Here is a 7,534-nt window from a genome sequence, read left to right as displayed (position 1 = left end):
AGGACTAGTGAGACAAGAGCAGCTTTCCACTGTGGCATGGGACATGGGCTGGGCTCCTCTGTGCAGAGTAAGGGTGCGATGGGCAGTCTCGCTGGGCTGGTGATGACCTCAGCTGTTAGAGATGGAGTACTCCAGGTGCCTGGAGTTCCCACAGGTCAACATAAGCCGCTTCCCACCATAGCAGAACTGCTCTGCCAGAGTAGAGAGGGTGGAAAAGAAGATGAAGACCTAAGGGTTGGCGCTGGGGCTGGAGAGATGGCTCAGCAGCAAAGAGCATGCACTGTGCTTGTAGAGGAGCTGTGCTGTTCACATCCAGCATGATCCCAGGGACAGACCTGACTAGATGATCCCAGGGACAGACTCAACTAGATGATCCCAGGAACAGACCTGACTAGATGATCCCAGGGACAGACTCAATTAGTTGATCCCAGAGACAGACCTGACTAGGGTAGCAAGGGAATGAAGAAAAGACAGACATGGACAGATACACAGACAGAAAGTTGGGGCAGGAGTGGAATGGGTTCTCAGTTGAAGAAGCCACAGGATCCTGGAAGCTGAATGTGTTTATTTTACAGAGTTGAACAGGGAGGTGGGATTATTGTACACAGCTGAACAAGGAGGCTGGGTTACGGTATATGGCCTGATTAAGGTGACAGGTTTAGCTGATCTTGGTAGGAAGCGGTCTCTGGCCATGACTATCCTGGGGGAGAAAGCTATGGCGGATATTTTCTGTCTGCACTGTTTACATCCACACATAGACCTGAAGGGAAGGCTTTGTCATTTCCGTCTAAGCCTCATCCAGGGGTAAGGCATTGCCATTACTCTGTGGGTCTGAGACTCTAGGGTCCTCAACATGGTCATGTCCTTGTCAACAGAGCACAGTCACCCAGGACTTAACTCAAGGTTTGCTCTGCTTCATACAGATCCAATGCAGTTCCAGCTCATAGCTGAGAGTCCCTTTGTGTGTGTGTGTGTGTGTATATATGTACATATACATATATATCATATACATATACATGTGCATGTGCATATACACCATGTATATATCATATACATATATTTACATATATTATTTACATATACATCATGTACATCTGCATGTACATAATCATGTGCAATATATGTACATGTACATATACATATACATCATATACATATAAATACACATCATATACATATATGTTCGCATTTACATATACACCCTATACATTTACATAACATCATATACATATACATTTACATATATACACATACATTTATGTATGCCTATACATCATATACATATACATTTACATATACATATGAATATACATCATATACATATACATCATATACTATGTTTACTTTCACATATACATATACATCATATACATAGACATGTGCATATACATCATGTATATATATCATATACATCATATACATACATTTACATATGTGCATCATATAATATATGTTTACAATTAAGTGTATATCATATACATATATGTTTACATTTACACACATATATACATATATGTTTACATTTACATATACATATACATCATATACACATACATTATATATACATACACATGCACATATACATGCTGTCCCTGTCCCGGAGTGTGGGATCCCAGAAAGCCACAGCCCTGCACACAGAATGCTGAAATGAAAACACATCCCCTTCCTGGAGACAGAAGCACCACGCCCTACCTAACCCCACTTTCACATCCCAAGGACCCATGTTTGCAAGAACAGCCAAGAGAGGCAGTCCTTATAGGCACTTCATGGACAACAGAACCGTAATAGGATTGTGACGAGCAGGTTGAAGTCCTCAGGGGACTCTGCATAGCCAGGGTTGATGGCAGCCTTGTCAAACACAAGACAAGGGCAATAGGATGTCCCTCCCTGATGCTACCAGAAACTTGCAAACCCCCAAGACCAGCCTGACTAGAGGGAAGGGAGGTGTCAGTGCCCGCTGAGTCTCAGTTCCGTGTCCACCTGGCCCAGATTTCTGGCTCCCTGTGGACTCATTTTGTTTCCAGCCCCAGCTCTCACTTGCAACGCCTGATGCTCCCTCCTTTGCTCTCAGGAGTTTGGCAGGGCATTCAGTACCAGACATGTCTACAGAATGAAACCTAGCCCCTTTGGGGGTGCTGAGGGAGAGGCTCCTTGTTCCTAACTGAAGAGAGTCGCTTGGCATAGGAAGTCAACAGCTTGCACTCCCCACAGGCACTAGGAGCAGCCAAGTTCACCAAACATGTTGCAGCTGCCCCTTCTAACCCCTACCAGCCTTGAGAGGCAAGTAAGAGATGAGCGATACCCACAGACACCGGGAGGCGGTGAGGACATACCCACAGTGGACCCCAACACTTGGAGAAGAGGTACTTGAATCAAAAAGGATGTACTGGACGGATGCCAGAGAGCTACCTGCATGGCCAGTCTCTGAGGAAGGTCACCTGTCACCAAGCCCTCTGTACAGAGTCAAAAGGCCTATGGGCAGCGCTACCTACCTACCCAGCATGGCTCTGTGTCCTGTATGGGCTGTGGGAAGGGGAACAGGAAGAAAGAGGGTAGCAGGTGCATGATGTTCTATGCACAGCGGCGGCCGTGGTCCTGCAGGTGCTAATCTGGGCAAGAGCAAAAGCTGGGCTTGGCACAAGAGCTAGGGATAGACTGACAGCCCTGAACACTGAGGGAGCCTTAGGCTTGAGGGTAGGCCAAAGGTGGGGCCTTCCTGGTGAGGCTATAGTAGCCTAGGGGACGGACTAGGCTCAGAGCTTCCTGCCCCTTCCATCAACTCTGATGGAAGAGGAGGAGAAATGAATGCAGACCCCCGAGAGCTGGCCTCTTCACTCAGGGACAGCCAGCAAGGTTCCAAGAAGTCCAAGAGAGCTGCGGCCACTTGTCAGGTTAATTTACACTGTTTGGATTCATTACGGAATAATTATCTCATCGATTTGCTGTTGGCGTGTTTATGGTTTCTGCTCTCAGATCAGAAAAGATATAGAGAAGCTAAAGTAACTTTAATTATGTTAGTGCCTGAGAAATTTGAAAAGTTTGGCACCTCAAATATTTTTAAATTCGGGGGGAAAACCGGAAGTGACCATCCACAGCAAAATTTTAGCACTGTGGGGCCAGTAGCCTGCGAGGCCACATCCTGAACCCATCCAGAGTAATGCTCACTGTGAACTCTGTCCACTGGTGTCTGGGTGGGCTTGCCCTTCAGTTTTAGAGAGTAAAGGCCCGATCCCATGTATGCCATCGAGTTATTCCTCAAGGCCCTAAATATTTGTAAGAGCCCTTCAATTCCTGATGAGGAGCCTCTCTTACCCTCTAGCCCTGTGCAAGTGGAAGAATTGGCCCAGCTTTGTCTGCACTGCCAGGAGCACAGAATCAATGAGACATGCTGAACGAGGGTTGTAGAACTCAGATGCCACCAGTGTCTCCCTCCCCGGTCACTCTGCATCCAGCCTCTTGGCCTCAGTGTCTACCCCTCAGAATTAGATCCTGCGGCTCTGAGCCTAAAAGATAAGAAAAGGAGTCCATACATTTCCTGACACCTGTCCCCATAAGGAGGTAGATTTAGGTACACTGTTGGGATGTGGAGAAAACCCAGGATGTCTCCTGTAAGAGACGGTCTGAAGGTCTCCTTCTGCAGCAGCCAGTCCTGTGGGTAAACCGCAGGCCTCATCCTTCACCTCCCCAAGGATGAGGCTTCTCCCTGATCCCCTCACTGGCCTTACCTGGCCCCTCTTTTCCCTAAGTTCACTCTGACTTAGGCTCAATGGACTTGAGGGCACTTGACCTTTAGTGCATGGCTGTGTCTCAATGCCCTTCCTCTTGACCTGCTTTTCTGCTAGTTACAGAATGAAGACCCATCTTCCCCACCAGCTCTACTGGAGAAAGGGTGGGGCCGCAACTCACCACCCCACCCATCTAGGGCACCACCCACTGCAAAGAGAAGCCCCAAATGACATAGCTCTTCTCCTCATGCCCATAGAACCACAACAGAGACCCATGGCATTGGACACAAGGAAGCTTCTGGAACAATGGGATATCTGCATGTATACCTCCAAACCAGCTCCATGTGCCCAAGCTGAATGGAAGAGGAATGAACAAGACAGAACCATGGTGAAGACAAGCTGACCCCTCAGGGGGCAAGGAGTGGGGGAGCCTGCCAAGAGCCAGTTGGATTGAAGTCACAGGCTCCTGGGATCTCTGGAACAGGCCATGGGAGGACTCACAAATGAGATCATGCATTTCAAAGCACGCGGCATGGGAATGATTGACGGGACTTCAGGCCCTTGGCTGGCCCTTGGCTTCTGTGCTCAGCACTGTGAAGGTGAGCTTGCAGTGCCAGCACCGGCGTTGCTGCTCATTAGAACGGATCCAATTCCCAACACTCAGAGCCTCCGCCAAGAGGGCTTGTCCACAAAGTGGGACAGTCACTAGCTAGCAGGGCCTCAGGAGATGCTGCAGCCACTGGGTCTGGCATCTGGGAATAAAACGGAGGCTGAGTGAAGTAAACCCACAGAGCTTCCAGAAACCAGAAGCAGGCTGGCCAGGCACCTTCCTAACTCACCCAGTTGTTGCTGGGCTTGTGGCTGACTCGTTCGTGATCTGCTACACCCCAGACAAGGTTCTGAGGGAAGATCGTGTGTTATGAATAAGTGCTCCTCTCTCTCTCTCTCTCTCTCTCTCTCTCTCTCTCTCTCTCTCTCTCTCTCCTCTCTCCTCTCTCTCTCCCCTCTCTCTCCCCTCTCTCTCCCCTCTCTCCTCTCTCTCTCCTCTCTCTCTTCCCTCTCTCCTCTCTCCTCTCTCTCTCTCTCCCCTCTCTCTCCTCTCTCCTCTCTCTCTCTTCTCTCTCTCCTCTCTCCTCTCTCTCTCCTCTCTCTCTCTCCTCTCTCTCTCTCTCCTCTCTCTCTCCCCTCTCTCTCCCCTCTCTCCTCTCTCTCTCCTCTCTCTCTTCCCTCTCTCTTCCCTCTCTCCTCTCTCCTCTCTCTCTCCTCTCTCTCTCCTCTATCTCTCTCTCTCCTCTCTCTCTCTCTCCCCTCTCTCTCTCCTCTCTCTCTCTCCCCTCTCTCCTCTCTCTCTTCCCTCTCTCTTCCCTCTCTCTTCCCTCTCTCTCCTCTCTCTCTCTCTCTCCTCTCTCTCCCCTCTCTCTCCTCTCTCTCTCTCTCCCCTCTCTTTCTCCTCTCTCCTCTCTCTCCTCTCTCTTCCCTCTCTCTTCTCTCTCTCTCTCCCCCCTCTCTCTCCTCTCTCCTCTCTCCTCTCTCTCCTCTCTCCCCCTCTCTCCTCTCTCTCCCCTCTCTCCTCTCTCTCTCCTCTCTTCTCTCTCTCCCCTCTCTCTCTCTCTCTCTTTCATACACACCACACACACACACACACACACACACACACACACACACACACACACACACACGAGCCAGCGTCAGGCAAATGTGGGGTCCCCACTAAGGAAGAATAAGCCATGATGCCGGTGTTTGGTCTGGTTTAAACCGGGTGGGATTCTTGCCTTTTGACTTGGTCTCTTCCCCTCATAACAAGCTATTTGTGTGAGAGCCTCGTTCTGAGCTTCAGCTCCAGTGATGGAGAAGTGCAGAGGAAGAAGAATGTGCGTCTCACACCCAGACAGCAGGGAGAGAGCCAGGGAGAAAGCTGCAGGGCCAACTAGCCCAGTTCTACAGGCAGATGGCTGCCTGCGGAGAGGAAGGATTGGGGGGCATGTCCTCAAAAGGAGGTGGCTGAAAGATAAAGCAGAAGAAATGAGAGTGTGTGAGGGCAACCAAGGGAGGAAGCTCAGGGCTCTGGACGCAGGCTCCATGCCAGATTTGTTTAAAGTTTTCTTATATCTGCGCTCTCTCTCTCTCTCTCTCTCTCTCTCTCTCTCTCTCTCTCTCTCTCTGTGTGTGTGTGTATGTGTGTGTGTGTGATTATATATATATATATATATATATATAATATATATATATATGTCATAGAACAACTTGTGGAAGCCACCTTTCTTCTTCCACCATGCATGCCCCAGTGATTAAACTCTGGCGATCAGACCCTGCACACTGCCTTATGCACTAACTTGCTGGTTCTGTTTAGAGTTGTCTTAAGAAATCTACCAGGTATCCACAAGAGAGAAGACTGAGAAATTCCCTTCTCAGGGAGAGCAGGGCCCATAGCTGCCTCTCCTCTTCTCTGGGAGAGGAGCGAGAGCACCAGGCCACCCCTTTTCTGAGGTATACCAGAGCATGGAGTGCCACACAGTGGGCACGACTCAGGGTGAATGGAGAGGAGAGTGGGGTCAGGCTGCTTCTGGCTGACATTTTCAGGAAATGTCAAGATCCCCTTGGGTGAGGTCCAAGACATAGGCCATACTCCAAGCCAGACCTGAGAGTAGAGTATCACTGGAAATAAGGGGATCCTCCTCCCCCAGTACCTATCACTGAAGCATGAAGTCGCATATCGTTATAGCCCACAGTGACCACAGTTGTCTTTCTAGGAAAGGGAAGGCTCACTGAGTCAAACCATGTCATCCTGGAGGAAGCGGGGTCTAAGAGGGACAGGATAGCCATAGCAACAGTGACCCCACCACCACCACTGAACTCAGCTTGTCCCTATCAATACAGTCCCCACACTGGAGGTGAGCAGAATGCCGCCTCATCTCAAGCATAAATGATACTCAGCAGAACCTATCTCCTTCAGATAACACTTATGGCTTCCAGCAGAAGTCCTCAGATATACAAGACAAGATTTAAAAAGAAAGAAAGAAAAGAAACACCCAGAGTCATCGTCTCAGCTAGACTTGGACACAGTGCTAGACCTGAAGACAGGAAATTAAAAACTTAGAAATAATATGTTAAAGGTTCCAATGGCAAAGATAACCGATGTACTGTTTGGTAGGTAATTTCGGTAGAAAAGAAACTATGAGAAGGAACAATGCCATGATATGAAACACTACAGAGGCAGAAATGAAGAGGTCAACCCTGAAGACTCCACACTTGGCAGAACCACCGAGTGGGTCACCGAGTGTCGAGACAGGACAGAGGGAAATTTCCCAGTGGCAGACACAGAGAGACTAAGCCAAGCCACGTGAGTAGAAACATAAAACAATAGCAAAGACAAAATCAGCCAGAACTTCCACAGATCGTGGGACAAAACCCAAACATATAAAGTACCCACCCTACGAAAATCCCAGATCGGGAAGAGAGAAGAAAGAAAAGCAATATTTGGAGGAATAATTGCTGGGAATTTCCAAAAACTAGTAATAGTAAGTCACGAATCCAAGAAACATCCCCAAAGAGGACAAACAAGGGACAAGAAAAATAAATGTGGGTAAAGACTACTCAACTGCAAAATGACGAGAAGAGATTGGGCAGCCAGAATGGGACATGGACACAGAGCTGAGACACAGAGTGAGTGCTTCAGACCGTGTCTCAAGGCAATGATCCATGAAGGAAGACAGGATGTCTGTAGTTTGTTACAGGAGGGAGAAGATCCAGAATTCCTTGTCCACCAAAAATAAAAGTGAAAGAAAACTGAGGAAGTTCCTGTCAGTGGC

Source organism: Rattus norvegicus, chromosome 12 (assembly GCF_036323735.1).
Source record: "Rattus norvegicus strain BN/NHsdMcwi chromosome 12, GRCr8, whole genome shotgun sequence".
NCBI classification, from domain to species: Eukaryota; Metazoa; Chordata; class Mammalia; order Rodentia; family Muridae; genus Rattus; species Rattus norvegicus.
The sequence above is the reverse complement of the archived record's forward strand: the minus strand, read 5'-3'. Positions refer to the sequence as shown.